Genomic DNA, 20199 nt, shown 5'->3' with positions numbered 1-20199 from the left:
TCCCATTGTGGTTAGAGGCCCATTCTGGAGGGGTAGCGACCTGGGGGCGATTCTTTAGAGATGCTGATGGCTCAAGTGTGCCCACGGGCATGCAAAACGAGGAGCGGGAAGGTGGAAATCCTGACAGTGGAGGACGTAATCCTTCATGCTATGCTATTCATGGTGACATGGACAGTGGGCTCCCATGCCCAGCACGAGGCTTTGAAGACCCATCTTCAGCTAGCTCTCGAATGTCTCAATCCAACCATGTTTAACTAGGCAAAAACGGTGACGGCGAACATGAAGAGGCAACTTACCAACTGCCGTCGAGGAGAAACAAAGCAGTTTGGTTATGGGTCTATCTTAGTCCCACTCATGCTGGAGGGGGTGCTGGCACTATAGTTACAGGACATGGATTTGGATTTGCCCAGACCACGTGAGCCTAGGTCCACATGGTGGGTACACGTCATGCCACGAGGAGGTGGCGAATGACCAGTGTCGTGGGGGACACTATTTTGAGAGTGGCTGGAGTGCTAGACGATATTTGTTGAGGATTGGCCATATGCTGGCATGGACTTCCATAGAGATCCTCACATGCAGCTACCCGCTAGAGAGCAGTGGGATGATGGTGGTAAGACACTTGATCACATATTTTTGCATTTTATTTTTATGATGTTTTTTAGATTTTTCATGTATATGTCCTAATGACGAACACTATGGTATGCAGATGTAGGACCAGTGAGACCCATTAGGCTGGCTCCAGAGGTGTGGAGGGATGCACAGGTCATCGCAGCACTATCCTTGGCTCCCCCAGCTGATGATACGATGGAGACAGTGGCCCGGAACCTTGAGGGCCTAACAGCAGGGATTCTAGATTACATGGAGATCGAAGAGGTCCCCATAGCATTCCAAATCCACACAGTAGGAGTGGAACCCAGGGTGCACTGCCTGTTGAGGCGGGTGGCATGAGAGGTGGTATGCTATAGGGAGCATAACCCGCCGCAGTAGACACCTAGTTTTTATTCCCTGCTGATGATTTTTGGAGAGACATGTGTCTCGGATGTATGGAGAACACAGACTCTATTTGGACATGTACACTTATTTTTTGAGCACCTCGGTGTGCCACACGAGATATATATATATATATATATATATTCCTATGGTTTATTATTGTTTTTTACATGCTTCTTGTATGCTATTTTGATTAAACGTTACGCAAATGTCTATCTAATACATGGTTAGCTAATGCATCAATTAACGTGTTTAATCTTCGTGGAATATGCTAATATGTGATGAAACCAAAATTCCTTTCTAACAATTTAACACATAAATACAACCTTAAACTCCGATGGTCTCTGATGGAATATCACCCATTGAGCTAGTGGACGACAAGTTGAGAGTCTAGGTTCACAACCAATATATGAATACCAAGATTGATTGCCTCAGCTAGTAACTCAATAACAACACTATATTCAGTGACATTGTTCGTGGTACAACCTAGACAAACACCTTGAAGGTCTATCAACTCAACATGAGGATTGTAGATCACCCATGCCGCAGAAGACAAGTAGCGAGTAATGCGGTAGGCACCATCAGCGAAACCAACATAAGGTGCACTAGACATCTGCACAAGAAGCAAAAGACACAATAAGTGGAAATCATGCCTACACACCAAGCCAAAACATGAAAACACACACACAACACACCTGCTAAAAACACACGTATGTACAAATCAAAGTGCATGAAATTCACGCATAATACTTTTTCAAGTAAAGCCCATTTTGGGGCTTATCCAAAGGATTCCCTTCATAATCAATCAGCTCGTAGGCCCCTTTTTGCAAAACTCGCTTTACAATATAAGGCCCGTGCCACATGGGCTCGAATTTGCCTGCCCCCAGCTTATCATTCGCTTGATCGTAGAGCAGGACTAAATCTCCTTCAACAAAAGAACAAGGATGGACAGTATGATCGAATTGAGTTTTCACTCTCTTATTTTGTGCTTCAATAGCTAGAGAGGCTAGTCGATGAGTCTCGTCCAACCGTTCCAAGTAAAGAAGGAATTCTTCTACCGGAGTAGTGTTGGGGAGTAATTCGACGACTAATTTCAAAGAAGGGATCTCGCACTCGATGGGAAGGGTAACCTCCAGTCTGTAAACTAATTGGAACGGAGTGAAACCAGTGGCATCCTTCACAAAAGTTTGGTAGGCCCATAGGGCAGAGAACAACATCAAGTGCTAGTTAGACTTGTGCATGCCAACGGTGCATTGAAGCATTGTAACTAGAACCTTGTTGATGGCTTCTACTTGGCCATTGGCCTGAGGATAGTATGGAGTTGAGCTATCATGCCGCAAGCCTAGCTGGGTTGTTAGCTCAGTCATCATATGATTACGGAAATTCTTACCGTGACCAATGATGATAGCCTGAGGGACCCCGAACCATGAGATAACATGATTAAACAAAAATTGTGCCACTGTGTGACCGTCTTCAGATAGTGTGGGCATCGCCTCGGCCCATTTTGTGAAGTAATCAATGGAAACGATGATATACCCATGCCCCCCGGTCGAGCGAGGGTTATAGGTCATATAATCAATGCCCCATTTTGCAAAAGGGCCGATGGTAACAACAGGGTGAAATGGAGCGGGAGGCGCACGCATCTTCCGTTGGTAGATTTGGAACTCGTGACAGGACCGGACGACAAGAATGCAATCCTTGAAGATGGAGGGCCAAAAGTAATTAGCATGGCAGATCTTTTGAGCAGTAACATATCTAGACATATGACCACCACAGGCGCCAGAATGGTAGTCATTTAAAACTTGCTTAGCTTCCTTGAATGTTAAGCATTGGCAGAGAACAGAGTCAGTGCCGAGACGGTACAAGGTGTGCCCAATAATACGATAGGGCTGAGACTGATGGCAAATCTGTCGCCGAGCATCCTTAGACACATCGGGATGAAAAGAGGATGTCTACAGGTAGACAATGATATCCCCATACTAGGGATCGAGGGTGCTAATTAAGAATAGAGTTTCATCTGGAATATGGTCCTCTAACCGAGAGGGAGTGGTAGGAGATGGCAGAGAGCATAGAAAATCAGAAAATACAAGGGATTTCTTATACTTGGCAGTGGTGAATTCCAAGTCAAATTCTTGGAGGATAACAATCCACTTCGAGTACTTGCCCCCCCAGCAGCTGATGTGACAGGATGTACGTTGTTATCACTTAAGAAAAAAATTCGATTTTTTTCAGTTTGTCAAAGCCTATCATGCAAGATCAATATCTCGATGTGCAAGTCCGTGAATCTGATGGGTGCATAAGGAGGGGTGGAAGGTTGGTTGTGAAATCGCACTCATCCTTGGTTTTTCTGACATCTTGCAGTCCTCTCGGGGAGAAGGAAATTAGCATAGGCTTACAATAGGTTATAAATTCAAGGACCTTGCTGTCATCTACAGCCAAAGATTCAGGCAAAGATGTGGAGAGAAGGGGTCCTCTAATAAAGTATGAAAGGCGGATGGCAGCAAGAGAACTCATGGCACGTGACACTTGTCAGGAAGATACCCTCATAGCTCTCTAGATATTATATGATGAGCTGGTAGATGTAGCTAAAACTTGTGGATTGGAAAGATCCACATCTTCTAATAAATCCAATAGCTGGTTCTCATTCATAAAGCCACAAGCTTATTTTTCACCTGTTTGTGGTTTGTACCTATATAGTGGGGTATGCATAGGAAAAACAATGTTAATGGACATTTTCTATGAGCAATTGCCTGAATCTTGGAGGAAAAAGAGAATTTACTTCCATGATTTTATGTTGGATGTACATAGCCTTCTTTAAAAGAAAAAAGGTCTAAGTGATCCTTTGGATGTTGTTGCTAATGATATTTCAAGTGAAGCAATTTTGTTGTGCATTGATGAGTTCATGGTAACAAATGTGGTAGATGCATTGATCCTGAATCAGATGTTTAGACATTTATTTAACAAAGGAACTATCTTGGTTTCCACTTCCAACAGGGCTCTTAATAATTTATATGAAGGTGGTTGAGCGACGTGTTGTTTATGAGATTGGATCTTCCACTGACTATCGAAAGCTCACTCCAGCTCAGAAACGATTGTATTTTTGTGGCAAAGATTCTTCTCATTTGCTCAAAGAAAAATTTCAAGAATTGATAAATGGATATATGGTCACTCCAAAAACTGTTGAAGTTGTCATGGGACGGACATTACAGATTCCTTTTGGGAGCAAATGGTTGTGCTTATTTCCATTTTGAAGATCTCTGTGAAAAACCTTTGGGTGCAATAGATTATTTTGGGGCTTTTCAAGCATTTCCATACTCTTGCACTGGAAGGTTGTTCTAAATAGTCCTCCCCGCAGAGCTCTTGGTGGTTTCGCTGTTGAATTTTGTCGCGTTTCTGGCTTGAAATCCAATCGGCCTCCTATTATAGCAAAAACCACCATATTTGCCAACAATTTGTCCACAAAATCAGATTCTCAACTGTTAATTCCTAGCCTTGGGAGGTGTACTGTTCGGTTATGATATTGGTGCTACTTCAAGTGCCTCTGTTTCATTGCAGTCGGTTGATTGAGTGGGATAACCTGGTACAATCTACCATCTATTCAAACTGTTCTGGTGGTTAGTGGTTCCATTTATGCGGCTTTATGTGGTTCTCCACTAGCATTCAACATGGCAGATTTTCTAGGGAGTTGGAGGGAGTTAATTATCGCGGCAGTGCTATATTTATCAGGAGCTTTAATCACAGCGTTGGCACCTAGACTTCCTATGCTTATAGTTGGTCGGCTGTTGTTTGGACTTGGAATAGGTTTGGCTATGCATGCAACTCATTTATACATTCCTGAGACTTCTCCATATCATATTCGTGGAACACTTGTATCCTTGAAGGAAATTTTCATAGTTCTGGGAATCTTGCTTGGTTACTTAATGGGTAATCTAGAAATTGATGTGATTGGTGGCTGGCGATACATGTATGGCTTGAACACATCAATTGCTATAATATTGGGTATTGGCCTGTGGTGGTTGCCACCATCCCCTCGTTGGCTTCTTCTCCAGGTTGTGCAGGGTAAAGGCAACATGGAAGAACTAAAAGAGATTTTGCATTATGCAGATTAAGAGGTCGGCCTATGGGTGACATAGCTAGTGATGTACAAATAAAAGAAACCTTGAGATCTTTTGATAACTTACCTTGTTGCAGTTTTTCTTGAAGAATGATGCATCTGTATTCACTTTTGAATAACTTCATGACAAGGTGAAAAGGATATTTCAGTATGAATAGGTGCAAAACAGTAAAATTTTGGTTCAAAGCTGTGTTTTTGTAATTACACAGTAGTTTCGTAGCGCGCTACGAAACTGCTGTAGCTACATAATTAAACTCAAACGACCAATTTTTAGTAATCAAGGGGATATTTTTTGAAATAGGAGTGTAAAAAAGGATCAATTGCAATGTACAAGCAACCGGCAGCGGTAAAACAAGTGGAGGAAAAGATATATGAACTATAAGTTTTGTCATACAAATCTCCACTAGTTTTGTCCACGACATTCCAAACGGCTTTGAAGAAGTTTTGTCTCCATACGAATATATGTAAAGGGTCTATAGTACATCAAGAATGTGGCACTCAAATACACTCTTGTGTAATCAAAGAAGACATCTGGGTTAATTGGTTTCAAACATCCTTGAGGAAACCAAATGCAGGAAAACAGGGGTAGTTTCCTACTTTGTAGGTGCAGTAAAGGAGATAAGACATTAAGGGCCAGCAAGGAACTTTAAACATTCACCATAGCTAAACTAAAGAAATACCACTTGTCAGAGAACGAATTTTGATTGTAACAAATGTTGCTACCAACATGATGAAGAGTTAGAATCCTAATTGTTTTAGGTTTCTAGAGTTGTCAATTAGTAGAAAGTTGCTTTTAATAATTAGTTTAATATGTCAATAGGTGTCATGATAAGGAGAATTTGAGTTCCCCTCATGCTGGAGGAGGAATCTCAGTTAGGTAGAAGAGCTCTATATATAGGAGAAAAAGTAATGTAATAGAGGTTGGAAATTCTCAAAGAAACATAGGACTTTGCATTATTGTATGTGGTTGTATGTTTTCAGGATAATATAAGGAGTTGATTTCACTACTCAGGATTTAGCAAGGGTTTTTAATGTTTGATTTTCTTCATGGTTTCTTTCCTATACTTACTTGCAGTAGTACAGATACATGTTACTTAGAACTCATTTGAAGATGCTCTAATTTCCCTCATGTATTTGTGGACTGTGTTCCTACACTATATCTCTGTTCTAATTCTATGTGAAAGCCCTCTATGCCTTGACTTCCATGTGAATTTAATCTCATTGTTGTACTGAAACACACCTTGACTCCATGGCCCAATGGAATTTTGTTAATTGATATTTCAACGATTCATATACTGTTGTTCGAATTTTTCATAGAGTTAGCCATCTTAATCTTCAAACTAAAATCATTAACCCTTTGAGAGAGCCCTCTCAGGCTAAGGAGGCTAAGCCTTAGCTAAAAGATTGGTTTGAAAGAGGTACTTGAAATCTACCTGATCATAGCATCCTATCAGGGTCTGATTTTGAGATAACTTACGTCATCGGATTGCAAATAGAAACCACTGTCATAGTGCACAACAAGATATAATGGCGGAAACATTAGACGACACAAACAACGGCCAATGCCAACTTCTCGACATAAGCATATCGAGTTTCCGTATCTAATAGATTGTGGCTGAGATAATAAATGACATGCTCAGTGCCATCATCGTCATCTTGAATGAGAACCATGCCAATAGTGGTATCGGCAACGACCAAATACAGAGTGTAGTCACGATTATAATTAGGAGGATGCAACAACATAGTAGAAACAAGGAGAACCTTGAGGGTGCTCGAAAGACTCTTGAGTAGTGGCATCCCAAAGAAAAGGGGTATCCCGCTTCAGTAACCACGTGAAACCTTTGGCCACTTCGGCATAGTTCGGAATGAATCATCGTAAAAAGTTTTCTTTGCCCTGCAAACTCTGAAATTTCTGTAAAGAAGCAATGGGAGGAAGATTCAGAATAGCCTTGACTTTAAGGGGATCCAAATGGATGCCCTCTCGGGAAATGATGAACCCAAGAAGTTTGCCTGACTTGACGCAGAAGACACACTTATGCGGATTAAGCTGAATGCGGTAGTGTCGACAGTGGAGAAAGATTTCGAAAAGGTGAGCGGGGTGGTCCAGGCGTTTAGCTGAATGAGCTAGTAGATCAACCAGGTAAGGTTGCACAATGTGTAGAATATCATGGAATGCATAAGAAATTTTGACTTGGAAGGTAGCACCGGCATTTTTCAAACCGAAAGGGAGCTTTTTGTAGGCGAAAGTGCCCAATGGACAGATAAAGGAGGTCTTGTGCTAATCGGGGGCACAATATTAATCTAGTTATAACCAGAAAAACTATCCATGAATGAATACATTTCACTCCCAGCACACTCATCAATGAGCTGGTCAATGAAGGGTGTGGGGAAGTTATCTTTGGGACAGGCTCAATTAATATCATGGTAATCAACACAAACTCTGATAGTGCCCTGTTTTTTAGTCACAGGGATGATATTGGAGACCCAATCTGTGAGTGGGATGGGGTAAATAAAACCAGCCTTAAGAAGCTTTTCAACTTCCGCTTTAATAGCTGCAGCCTTTCAGGGGTGCACGGGGCATAGATGCTGGCGAACAGGCTTAGCACCTAGATACATAGGTATCTCATGCACCACGATGCTAGGAACAATGTCGGGAATTTCTTCATAAGACCAAGCAAAGACATCATGGAATTCGTGAAAAAGATCAGTATAGAGTTGAATCTCCTCCGAAGTACAAGTTACTCCGACATGGATGTGCTCGACAATCCCTAGTTTAACAGAGATGTCGATCGGCTGGGTTTGCATGATGTTTCCCATGTTCCCTTCAGAATACACTTGATAAACCTGAATGAGTGTCTGAAAGGGGTTGGGAAGGGAGACAAGGAGCAAACCGCTCGAGATGGGTAAGCATTTCCCGGTGGGTAGGGAGAAATGAGGAACGATGGTGATGATCAGACCAAGGGGGTTCCTCGAGAGACATGGTCTCGATAATGGCTTCATCAAAAGGAAATATTTCCTTTAGAGGGTCTGAGGAAGCGTTGTCTCCAAGCCAAGGGGAATGAGCGTACGAGTCAAGAGCACTGCTCGAAGGAGAATATTCAGAAGATGGAGCCGATGCAATAACAATTTGGACGTAGTTGAGCTCAGCAGGACTCAACGGCATCTCATCGCCCCATGAGTCTATCTGATTGGTCGGGGGAAGAACCCAAGGATCAAAGCGAACAAAAATCATATTGATAAGAGTGACATTGGGAGGTGGGAGTGAAAAAACACCCATAAGGGCAGCATCTTTAAAGAGCCCAGCTCCCACACTCTCACATGGGATGGAGGTATGCTCCACAAAGGGCATGTTTCCTTCGAAAGAGGAAGTGAAGAAAGACAACTGGTCTACTGTGACGATCTTCCCCTGATGAGGGAAACGAATGACACGAAATAGAGATGAAGCCACGGCTCGCATGGCATATGTCTAGCTTTGTCCCAAAAGGAGATTATAAGTTAGATTGTCATCAACAACTTCAACTTCCACTTTGACTATCTTCCCTTCCAAAGTAATAGGCAAGCATTGGAGTATACCATAAGGGCGAGACTCTCTCCCATCAAAGGCTTCCAAGGTCATAGGAGACTGGCTCAGAGTCGGAGAACCAATAGCCTTCCAACATGCAATAGACATTATGCAAGTTGAAGCACTTTCATCAATGACGGTACGATGAATCGTTTTATAATTGATGATGACCTGGATAAGGAAGGCAATTTGGTGAGGCAGTCTCGGTATATGGGTCTCTAGGTCAAAAGTGATTAAATCCGAGTCGGCTGGGTTGATGCCACCAATAGTTGATAGCAAGGACTTCCTCTGAGAGTGGCAGCTCTGAAGAACTTCTAAAGCGGACATAGCTGATGGAGCCTGGGCTAAGTCCTCAACGATGCTATAGTGCTGAGCAACACGAGCATTAGGGTTGTAAGAATATTTTCAGAGTACACCTTTAGGAGGGGGTCAGATGGGCATCTCAGTGCTAGGTCTCTTGATATGGAGCAGACCAGAACTGGATGGAGGAGCACTAGAGGGGACCTCAGGCTCTTTCTCGGTAGGCGATGGATACTCTTTTGCCTAAGTACTAATGTGGACAGGAATCGTCCCAGCCATAAACACTTGAGAACCAAAGGGAGAAGAGGATTGGGATGGATCAGCCACCATTTGTGTTTGTTGTGAGGGAAAAGGCTCTTTGAGCACGGAAGGAGTCTCGGGAGCACCTTTCAACAAACGACTAACTTCAGACGGCCTCGGGCAGTCTTTGGTATAGTGATCCTCATCACAAATAAGGCAAGGATACTTGGGCTTGCTTTTGGCACCTTCCTCTGGTGGAGGTTTAGGGGAATCCTTCTTGGGTTGATCAGGTTTATTCTTTCGTTTTCCCTTCTTTTTTCCTTTCGAGGCTTTATCCGCCATGGTGGACTGGATGGCATTAACCTCGGAAGTACTACCAGAATTGGATACAACCTGAGAAGTATTTTCATTCGGAGCATTCGACTTTTTCTTCCCAGGGTTCACGGAAGATTTCTTAGAGGGCAGATTAACAAAACCAATGATGCTGTCAAAAGATGGTGTTGGTGGGGCTTTGGAAGTTTCGGGCCTTGGGGCATTAGGCAAATAATCGTATAACGTACTAGACTGGGAGTATACCAAGTCAAGGTATTGAGCACGCATTATAGCCTGCTCCTTAGTTAAACATGGCCCCGTAACAATGTCCCATGCTATTGGACCAACAAATGAGGTCGTGAACCAGTCAGTCAGAAGCTGATTAGGAATCGAAAACTTAATCAAATGGCGATGCCATCTCCATTCATGGATATGATCGGAGATATGTGTAGCCGTTTTTTGTTTTAAGGATGTCAGGAGGTGTGTGCCCAATTCATTTCGAGTCGGCAACTGAAAAGGAGTTAAAAATGTCATAGCGAATGGGTTAAAATCCTGAAAACATCCACGAGCTAACTCAATATGCCATTTAGCAATAGAGCCAGTGAGGGTCCTTTGAAAAAGGAGGAGACGGATTGAATCATCAAGCCACGAATTTGACGAACACCATATATGATAAGTCATAACGTGGGCTTGGGGATCTTCTCCAGCTTTACCATCAAATTTGGGACAATCACCAGGAATCTCAGTTGGAACCGACAACCAATACGGATTATGAAGGATAGGATCATTTGTCAGTTTGGACACATCCGGTAACTCCAACGTTTCTAAAAAGGGTAATTTAGGGTTAAAAGACATTTGAGGCCGTGAGTAAGAGGTAGCACCAGAGTTCTAGCCAGCTGCTTGTTGCCCCCATTGATTCTGTCTGGATGGATTTTGCCCAGGAGGGTTTTGTCCATAGGGATTTTGTCCGTAGGGGTTATAGGATGGCTGACCCTGGATTTGGCCCCCAACATTCCATTGATTACCAACTTGGCATGTAGGAGCAACATATGATTGCTGGTAATTTTGATAAGGACTCACCTGTAGTTGTTGATAATTTTGGTACGAGGCAAATTGAGTTTGCCCTTGGGATTGCTGGAAACCATAAGGCGGCTGGGCTCCAAACTGAGCCTGGGAGCTAGGCTACATTTGATAGGCCAGTTGAGATTGAGATCCAACCTGCATTTGAAAACCAGATTGGGTTTGGAGCCCAGACTGGGGCTGAAAACTGGGTTGAGCTTGAGAAGCAACAATCATTTGAGTGCCCGGTTGAGTAGGCCCAGATGGATGTCCTTGAGAAAACCAAGGCTGAGCCACCTAGCCAAAAGGTTGACCTAGTTGAGATTGAGGTTGACCCATTTTCCTAGAAGCTTGAGCTTGCTGGGTATTGGGTTGTCCTTGCACAACTGAGGGCTAACCTGATGGACCTGATAGCTGAGAAAACTGGACAGTTGGTTGACCTGATTGGATTTGAGGCTGACCAACCTGTCCAGATGGTTGACCAGACTAGACAGTCAGTTGACCTTACTGAACGTAAGCTTGACCGACTTGCCCAGAAGGGTAGCCTTGCTGGACACTAGGTTGGCCTTGTTGCATGTAAGGTTGTCCTAGATTACCAGAAGGTTGCCCGAAATAGGTAAAAGATGAACCACCAGAGGCCAAAGGTTGTCCCTAGAAGGGTTGTCCTTGTGGGCCTTCAGGTTTCCCTAGATAAGGCTGCCCGTAATACTACTGCCCATAGGAGGGGTGAATGTAAGATGGCTGACCTTGATAACATGGTCCTTGAAAATTTGTAGGGGGTACTTGAGCACCATGATAACTGGTGGTACCCCAAGTAACATATAACGGGACTGTAACCTCAACCACAGGCTGAGAGGGTAAAGGTCCAGGGTAATAAATATGAGCCCCTCGAGAATCTTAATAATGAAACGGATCTTGGGGATCCGGATTCTGAAGAGCATGCAAATATTGATCGTATGCCCCCCTTGCTGGAATGGAACCAGAAGAAGGTGGGGCACTTAGTGTAGGATCAACAATTCTGAGTGTAGATGTCGACAGGCCACTATTTGCTGATCTAGAGGAAGGTCCAGCAACAGTGGTGGCAACTGAGGATGTAATAACGACACCAACAACAGGGGTTGAAGAAGCCACATAGACAGTTGGAATAGTCAGGACTGAAGTGACAGACACATTATGAATTTGAGGAATAAAAGACTCCAAGGTCGGAGTGATGATGTGAGACCACATAGAACTCGTAAGGGAGGTCCTAGAACCCATAACATCCCTCAAAGCCTTATAGTGTAAAGGCAACATGACACCAAGAGGGGTGACATGAAAAGGTGTAGTTTCTGTTGAGATAGGAATTTCATCGCTGGTCGCAATGGATTCTTCACTCATGACAGGGGATGTGTCTTCCATGTCAGAAGAAGACATTGGGACCGAAACACTAGGAGGAGTACTGGGAATATCTTCTTCGGAAGGCTCCCAAATAGGGTTCTAGTGAATATAGTAAGACTCATCTTCTGGAGTTGAGAGTTAATTGGTTGGATACTCAGAATAATAGGGAGAGTATCACTAACAATCGGTATCTCAGGAGCAACAGAAGAGGGAGACCCTTGGTCACTTGGAAAGGGAGACAGGATCAGTGATTCTGAAAGGATGATGATTCAAAAACCCTAGGAAAACTAATGAGAAAGAACCCTACTCAAGCTAACACAAACAAGATCTAAAAGGGTAAATGTGAACGTGTCCGAATAAATTTTAAGACACATGAACAGAACATGACCTTTTCATCTTTAAAGAGTCGAGAAAAGGACAAAAAGATGACACTAGTCTCCTTTGAATATTTAATGAGCCTGAAGTGACAATTGCTTAGATGGACCTTTTCTTTTAGGGAGTCCGAAAAGGAACGAAAGTGACTACTCTGGAGAACTAGGAAAAAGGTTTACCAGACAAATTCATAAAACTGCATATACACCTAGGCAGTCATATGAAAACCAAGGACTTTCCGTACGACAGTCAATCTTCCCAAATGATGTGTTCGGTGCGTTACGGTTTGTAAGGTGGTAGAAACGGCTTCCTAAGGATAAAGGATGATAACCTAGTGGGGTCTCCCAACATATAGTCGATGGTACATGGGAGCACAATTCCGTGCTAGACCACTATTGAGTCATAGAAGGAGGAATCACCCAACCTTGAGTGGAAACAAAAGTGACTAGGTTTAACGATGCTAGAGCATGTCTCTAGCCTATACCTCTAAATAGTGTGCATTATGTTCCAATGCATTGTTAGATTTATTCAGTTCATTTTAGAGTTGATCTTGGATTATGTTTCAGTTTTCAAACCTTATCGTATGTATACAACAAATCCTAGGATGTAGCTAGAATGAATGAAATATCCTTTTTCTTCGATGAACACCTACCTACGGGAGGGTAGAGGGATCATTCCCAAACCAAGAAAACCAAGACAACAAAGGTAGTCACTCAATGCATACAGACATCAATTCCAAAAGTGCATAGATACTACTAATGAGAGATCTTATCATTTTCTTTCCAATATGTAAACTTGAAATGCAAATTCACTTTCACTTTCGTATAGTAAATGAATGCAATCTTTTTTATTTTTATGTCTTTTAATCTAGAAGAAACAAATAAGTAAGAAGCAAGTGTGGAAAAACCCGGTTGATCCAAAAAATTGTGTTCTATGTTCGATAGTGAAGAGAAATCGAATTAATGCCAAAGATTGGTTCAATAATAGTCACTAAGCAATCAACCAAAAACAAGAAAAGGGGAAGGCTCAATCAAACCAACAAGAAGCTGCAAACGAACCCTAAGCAAACAAGCAACCAAGCCAAACTGATCCAAGAGACATGAAACATTGAACTAGGTCACATAAGCAAAAAAGCAAGATTCATTCAACAAATCTCACAAAAGAGTGCATCAACCTATAAACAGTGAAAAACAAGTTATCAAACAAGTGAGAAAAGCAAAGGACCAGCGGGACTGATGGACTCAGGAGGCAGAATTGAGAAAATCAATTCTACAGCAATCAGCACGGGTAATACATAAGCAACAAGCATAGATAAAGACCTAGTTGTAGCAACAAAGCGATGTCAGCGCGAAAGTACACGACTTTTCCACGATGGTCGGATTTTCAGAACCGTCATGACTGTGAGACTATTACAAAAGTGTGGGCATGATGACACCACGACTATTAAATTTAAAGCCGCGATGATGTTCAAAACAATAACAGGCGAACCAAAACTCCCAAATAAAAAACATCCAATCCTTCAATCAAATGGAGGTATTTCCCAGATCAACCTAGGAAACGTAGAAGACTGATAACTAATCCCCAAAACTTCAAAATAGACCAAACCAAAAAATCAAGACAAGAGTAAACAAGAAAATAACAAAGGCCAAATTTCCAAAGCAGAGTCGCCAATTTGTGATGCAGGAAAGTGTTCCCTCTGTGGACAGAGGCAACCCCTCTAGCCCTAGAGTGGGTCTAGTCACAAACAAGGATAGATCAACAATAGCTTTCCTTAAATAGTCATAGTTGGAGGCCTACCTCAACCGGTGGTCAATGGAGTTCCGTTGCGCTGCTCCAATGTCCGCTTCCTTCTCCTGATGAGTGATCAACATGATCTATTTACTCACAAAGTCAAGAAGTCATGAGATATCAAGTACATTACATACAAGACATAGGAAAACATCATTGATTGTATTAATAATGAAATAAGAGTAAGCTTACAACCAAAGTCTTGACGTCACAAGCCTTCTCAGAGGGATCTAGCCAGCCTATTCTTCAAGCATTCACTCTTTGAAGATGGATCTTCCAATACACAAGTCTCTCTCACTCGTAATTTTTACACAAGATTAAGGGCACTTCACAACCTTCCACAAGCTATCAACAATCCCACACTTGTCACACTCACGCCAGCTATCTAGCAAACTCACAAGCACTAACAACACTACTCAACTAGCCAACTATCAGAAAACTATCCAAAAACTAGCAGTGCATAGCAATGGTGAGAACTTAAATAGGAGAAGGATTCTCCATGAAAGGTGGAAGAGTGAGCTTATCTCCAAGGAAGGTAGCACAAATGACGGAACATCCATGCCAGAGAAAGGAGGGCGATACAAACTATGCCAACAACCATGTTGTTGGGAAAAGTATCCAATACGGAATGACCCTATCCCACTCGAAGGGTGATAGTACCTCAGCAACAACCGAATGCAAAGCTTATTCAAGATTACTTCTTTATGAGATGTAAGAGAGAGGAGAAAGGGATCCACTAACCATTGTCTTCCGCTAATGGTTGATCCAATATTCCCTCTTTGCTGCTTGCTCCCAACTCCTTGCTCTTTCACTGGCCCAGCTACACAAAGATCCTGCAAAAGCACAAGAAAAGGAAACTACAAGAAGCATACATCCATAATTGATTCAAGGATTAGAATAAATCAAATATACAAGCATCAATACGCCACAGAGACACATGCATATAGAAGAACCTCAAATGCTTTATTAATGGAAGAAGTAAAGTTCTGAGAGTGTTACAACCATAAGAGGCCCAATCCAGCAACACCTCCCAGCAGAAAGAAATCTCCTCTTCACCTCCTTCAAAGTAATCACCCAATAGTTCTATGCACAAACCAACAGCACTTCCTTACATTCACAAGATTCCAGCCTCCCTAGACCTCATGAGAGAGCTCTATATATAGGAGTTTTGGAGAAAGGATGAGTCAGCTTGAGGCTGGCATGAAGCTGACTAGTGTCCTCTCCCACTTCAGTTATACTTCAGTTCTTGAGTCCACTTGGAGTTTCTTGCTTCCACTTGGAGATCTAGATCCTCTTACTCATCACAAGGCGAATTCCCTGATCCAAGTGTCATTTTGGAAGCTTCCTGGGCATTTGACACCTTGCAGAATGACTGTGCCACTTGGCCAATCTCGCCCAGCGTAGGTAGCCTTCATTGCTTTTGACATTCAGCGCAGGTACAGAGTGGTGCAGTTGACATTCAGCGCAGATGCTTAGTGGAGCAGCTGACATGATCCAGCAATAGCTTGTTTTTGAGTGTTTTCAGGTGGAGAACTGATTTTCAGTGCTGTGTTTTGCTGACCTTGCTCCTCTAGGGGTAGGAACAACATGTTTAGGGAATTTGGATCCCTTGGATTATCGACATTTCATGCTTCATGCTATAAGGCACAAAAATGTCTATAACAGTTGCCCCCTAAAGTATGAGGTCGTTTATCGGGTGAAATGCTTTATCAGGAGGATCCGAAGTTCATTCAATCGCTGAGAGGTGCCCTGTAATAAAATACAATACAATACATTATTTTTCATTCTGCTTTCATGATCTAGCTGAGGCGGGCATTCCCATGCTCAGCTTTATAAATTCATTTTGGTACATAGAACAGACGATCGTCTGATGGTAGACTGATAATTCTCTGCTAAAATTATCATCATTTGGGTAGGATGATCATCTGCTGCAATGATGTACATAACAAATGTTTTTATATTTCCTGAATATATATCGCAGCCCGGATGGATGAAACTAGATCCGGGGTCTTCAAACTCGTTCGATCTTCACTCTAAGTACAAGTCGATCCATGCGAGAATTGCGTTGAAGTCGAACATGGAAAGACATCGCTTGATTACCGGTCAATAATGTAAACCGTTAACAAGCGCGAGAGGAATCACCAATAATGACAATGACCCTCAAGGTACTGCAGTACAATTCATGTGGTGTGAATAAAGGACTTGGTGTCGAACACCACGCAAAATCTTCTGGTCGAAGGTCATTGATGTATACCTGTCGCCGGAAGTGAGAAACTTGCCATTGAGGCATGCAAGCTTCAAAGTACTGAGGGGGTTGTTCCTAGATCAACTTCTTGGATAATGAGCTGAATTCAACAAGAAGCGATCCGTCAAAGGAGGGCCTTAATGAAACCCACATCAGTGACACGGAACGGAGCTAATGATTTTAGTGGAGGTGAAAACAATCTGTGAAATATGATTCAGGGTGGCGATCATGGGTGGATGAAGGATAATGTATGGCAGTGGATGGGACACGGTTGACTCTTTCTGAACACATCTCTTGAACATATAACGACACTGAAGTGATGGATCGGTAGCATTACCCCAAATGTGGATGGTTTGGCGAGGACCAGGGTGATGAGACTGGTGAATGAAACAACCCAACTCGATGTGATACGGAGGACAAAGTGTCATGTTCAAGAGCGACTTGCTACCATTAAAGCTTTGAGGTTCTCCCAATTTTTCCCCAGTCATTTCTGACCAGTACCTCTTTATTTTTGTCAAGCTTGAGGAGGATAACATATGCTTGTTCTATAACCTGTCCTTCGGGCAAGCCCATCGCTATGTTTTAACGAGCTTAGCGATAGGGAAACTCGTTCTCGTCTAAAGACAAGTTTGTCGCTATTTAATCATTTTAACGAGTCTAACGACAAGGAAAACTCGGTCCTTTTCATTTTTAGAGAGTCTGAAAAGGTACAGAAAGTTAACTCCAAAATTCCTTTTTCGTCATCTAATCCCTTAAGTCCGAAAAAGTATAAAACAATACAGAAGGGATGAGTTTTCGATTACTTTAACGAGCCGAATAAAACAAGCGCTCGACCTTTTTGTGTAATAATCCCTCCGGTCCAAAAAGATTAAAATCTAGAGGATGGATAGCTCTTCCGGTCACTTTAATGAGCTGGAAGGCCAAAACTCGGCAAACTTTTCATATTTTACGAGTCAGGAGAAAAGAGCTCAAAGAAGACTCGTCTTTTGAGGAACGAGTGATAAACAGGGATAGCAGCAGATCCCAGGTACAGGTTGGAATTTTCCAATCACGGCAGTGTCACAAGGATGGCTAGGTGGAATCACTCTTCGCAGCTGTTCCTCAAAATGGGTAAACAATCATATGGAGGTAAACGATCGGCCAAATGAACGGTGGAGGTGATGGCTGCAGCAAAACACGACCAAGGTCTTTTTACGGTTGATCAGGGTACATTCTTAATGGTTATTTACCGGGAAGTTCATTTTTTAACAAGCTTAAACTTGCTCAAAAGCTTATGTTTATTTTTTAACGAGCATGAACTATGACGCTAAAACTGCTCGGATCTCGCTTTTCTATTTTTTAACGAGCATAAATTTCGCAGTAAAACTACTCGATATACCGGTCATAAGATAAGAAATGTCTTCCTGCAAGATTCCAATTTTTATAGAGCTTGCACCTCACATAAGCTATGCTCCATCTCATCCTTTCTTTATGCAAGTTCGGAAACGGTTAATCTCAAAAACAGATAAATAACCGCCCCTAGCTTGCACTCCAAAAGGTTTGCATGCCCCCAGGTATAAAGTATAATTTCAAGGCTGCCCCTACTTATCCGATAAAACATTTGTTTTAAAGGGTGAGGCTTGCCTCTTCCTGGTTACCCAAAGATTGTTTTGTTAACACCATCAAACGAAAACACTTCCTCGGCACTTTCTACCAAAGTAGACAATGGTGAATGACCTTTGTCAGACAAGTAACCTTATCAAAAGAATCATGTTCTAGAACAAACCCTCTTCCTTCCACGGACGGGGTACGGACTAGTCATATTCCTTCGCGGAAATTCTACTTTATACCCAAGGTTTCTTCTGCCCGAAGCAGACCAGGATGCATGCCCCCTGGGTTCCAGTCCCATATTTTCGAATCACTCGCACTCATTGGGAAGGAGGACTGGGGGTGGAGACATTTCTTGGGTGAATAGGCCATTCAGGGTTGGTATTTGACTATTTGCAATGCGTGATCCCGGAAATGAAAGTTGGTCTACGAGCTTGACCATTCTTCCTTCGTGTGGAAAACACATTACTCTAAAGAGTGAGGAGACTATAGCTCCCATGCAATATATATAGTCTCGTCCAAGGAGTAGGTTATAATCCAAGGGTCCTTGAACAACCATCACATTCATCTGAACGGTCTTCCCTTTCAATGTAACAGGTACATTGGGGAGGATCCCTAATGGTCGACTGGTTCCTTTATCAAAACCCGAGAGATTTCTTATCTCAGGCAAAAGCTCTGGGGAACCCAGTGCTTTCCAAGCAATAGAGGAAAGGATACTCACAGATGCCCCCTCATCAATGATAGTTCCAGCCATTACCATCCTGTAAATTTGGACTATGATTCTAAATGGTATACTGGCTGGTAACCGGGGTCTGCCTAGTTGGTTCCAATCAAAGGACACAACCAGGTTGCTTGGTGGTGGGACCGAATACACGGCCGGATATGACCTTGACGATGTTCCTTCCTGCGATAAAGGAATGGGCACATTGCCCTGATGCTCATCAGAGTCGGTGTTGATGAAAAGAATCTGGATGGTGTCATCCTTATTCTCTTCAGTGAGGGTGTCATTTGAAGATGAATCTTCAGTGACGGTGTCATTTGAGGATGAAACCTCTGAAGGAAGAACCGGGTCAACTGCCGTATCGACCTTTAGACTTTCGTCTGGTCTGGATTCAGTAGGTTCATTTTCAATGACTGACGCTTCAGCTGACCACTTGAGCAGGCCAGCTGTATTTTCAACCAACGAAGGACTTGGCACGAGTTTTTTGTATCTAGGAGGAAGTCTCAACGGTGAAACCGGGCGATCTTCCAAAACTCTCTTCGCTTCATCTAAGAAGGGACAACGGTGGATGGTGTGATCGCCTTCACACAGTCTGCAGGGGGATCTTGCTCTCCCTCTTTGTCTTGAACCTTCACTTTCGCTGGTTGACGGTAAGCAATCAACATGGCTATCAGAGGTCGATGCTCCCGAATTGTGCAAACGAGGGGACCAGTCCCTTAGTATCCGGGGAATACAGGGACAATCTCTGTGGAAGTGGTCTCCTCTACATATGACACATGGTGATTTAGGCCCGGTCTGTGCTGTGTGTGGATTTTTGTCAGATGTCTTTTTCTTGCCCCCAGTCGCCTTAGGCTCCTTCTTCTTCTTCTCTTTCTTCTTCTTCTCCTTCTTCTCCATGGGAGCTTGGCTTTTGCCGGCTCTACCTTGCGAAGATGAAGGATTGGATGAAGAGTTATAAGAAGTAGAAGGCTGGTGGGCAGCTCTAGACTGATCTAACTGTTGACTCGATTGTTCAGGAACCATGGTGTTCTGAACTACATTGGTTGAGAATAGCCAAATAGGTAGGCCAATTGTCAGTCCTGGAAGTGACAATGTGGCCATGTGGGGCGCACCAACTTCTCCCCAAGAGGAGAAAGGACTAGGATTTCCATCATGTGGAATTCCTTGGTTGGGGCGTTCCATGTTCTCAACCTAAGATCAACGCGGGAATAGGAGGTGATTATGTTCCGTTTAAAATAAATTTTATAACGACGCTTTAGACACAACTTGCTTTTTCACTTTTTAAGAGTCGAGAAAAAGCTAAAGATGACTCTAGTCTCCTTCGATGTTTTAACGAGCCCGAAGTGACAAATGCTCGGATGGACTTTTTCAGTTATAGAGTTTGAAAAAGGCCAAAAGAAACTGCTCTGGAGTTCTAGGCAGAGGGTGTGCCAAACTTTTCGCAAAACCACAGAATACGTTTTACGGTACGAGTGGTCGATCTTCGTGAATGCTGTGTTCACTGCATTGCGATCAGTAGGGCGGCCGACACG

At 42.9% G+C, this 20199-nt stretch overlaps 2 pseudogenes; both read left to right on the top strand.

The window, feature by feature from the left end:
• The first annotated feature begins 3238 nt into the window (after positions 1 to 3238).
• On the top strand, positions 3239 to 4333 carry LOC149238905 (uncharacterized; annotated as a pseudogene).
• Positions 4334 to 4655: 322 nt separating this feature from the next.
• LOC149238904 (D-xylose-proton symporter-like 3, chloroplastic pseudogene) lies at positions 4656 to 5099 on the top strand (annotated as a pseudogene).
• Positions 5100 to 20199: the final 15100 nt, after the last annotated feature.

The sequence above is a fragment of the Pinus tabuliformis genome, chromosome 8, assembly GCF_031772625.1.
Source record: "Pinus tabuliformis cultivar Carrire ecotype Pingquan chromosome 8, CPIR1, whole genome shotgun sequence".
Classification (NCBI taxonomy): domain Eukaryota; kingdom Viridiplantae; phylum Streptophyta; class Pinopsida; order Pinales; family Pinaceae; genus Pinus; species Pinus tabuliformis.
Note: the sequence above shows the minus strand (reverse complement) of the source record. Positions and strands in the feature narration are given on the sequence as shown.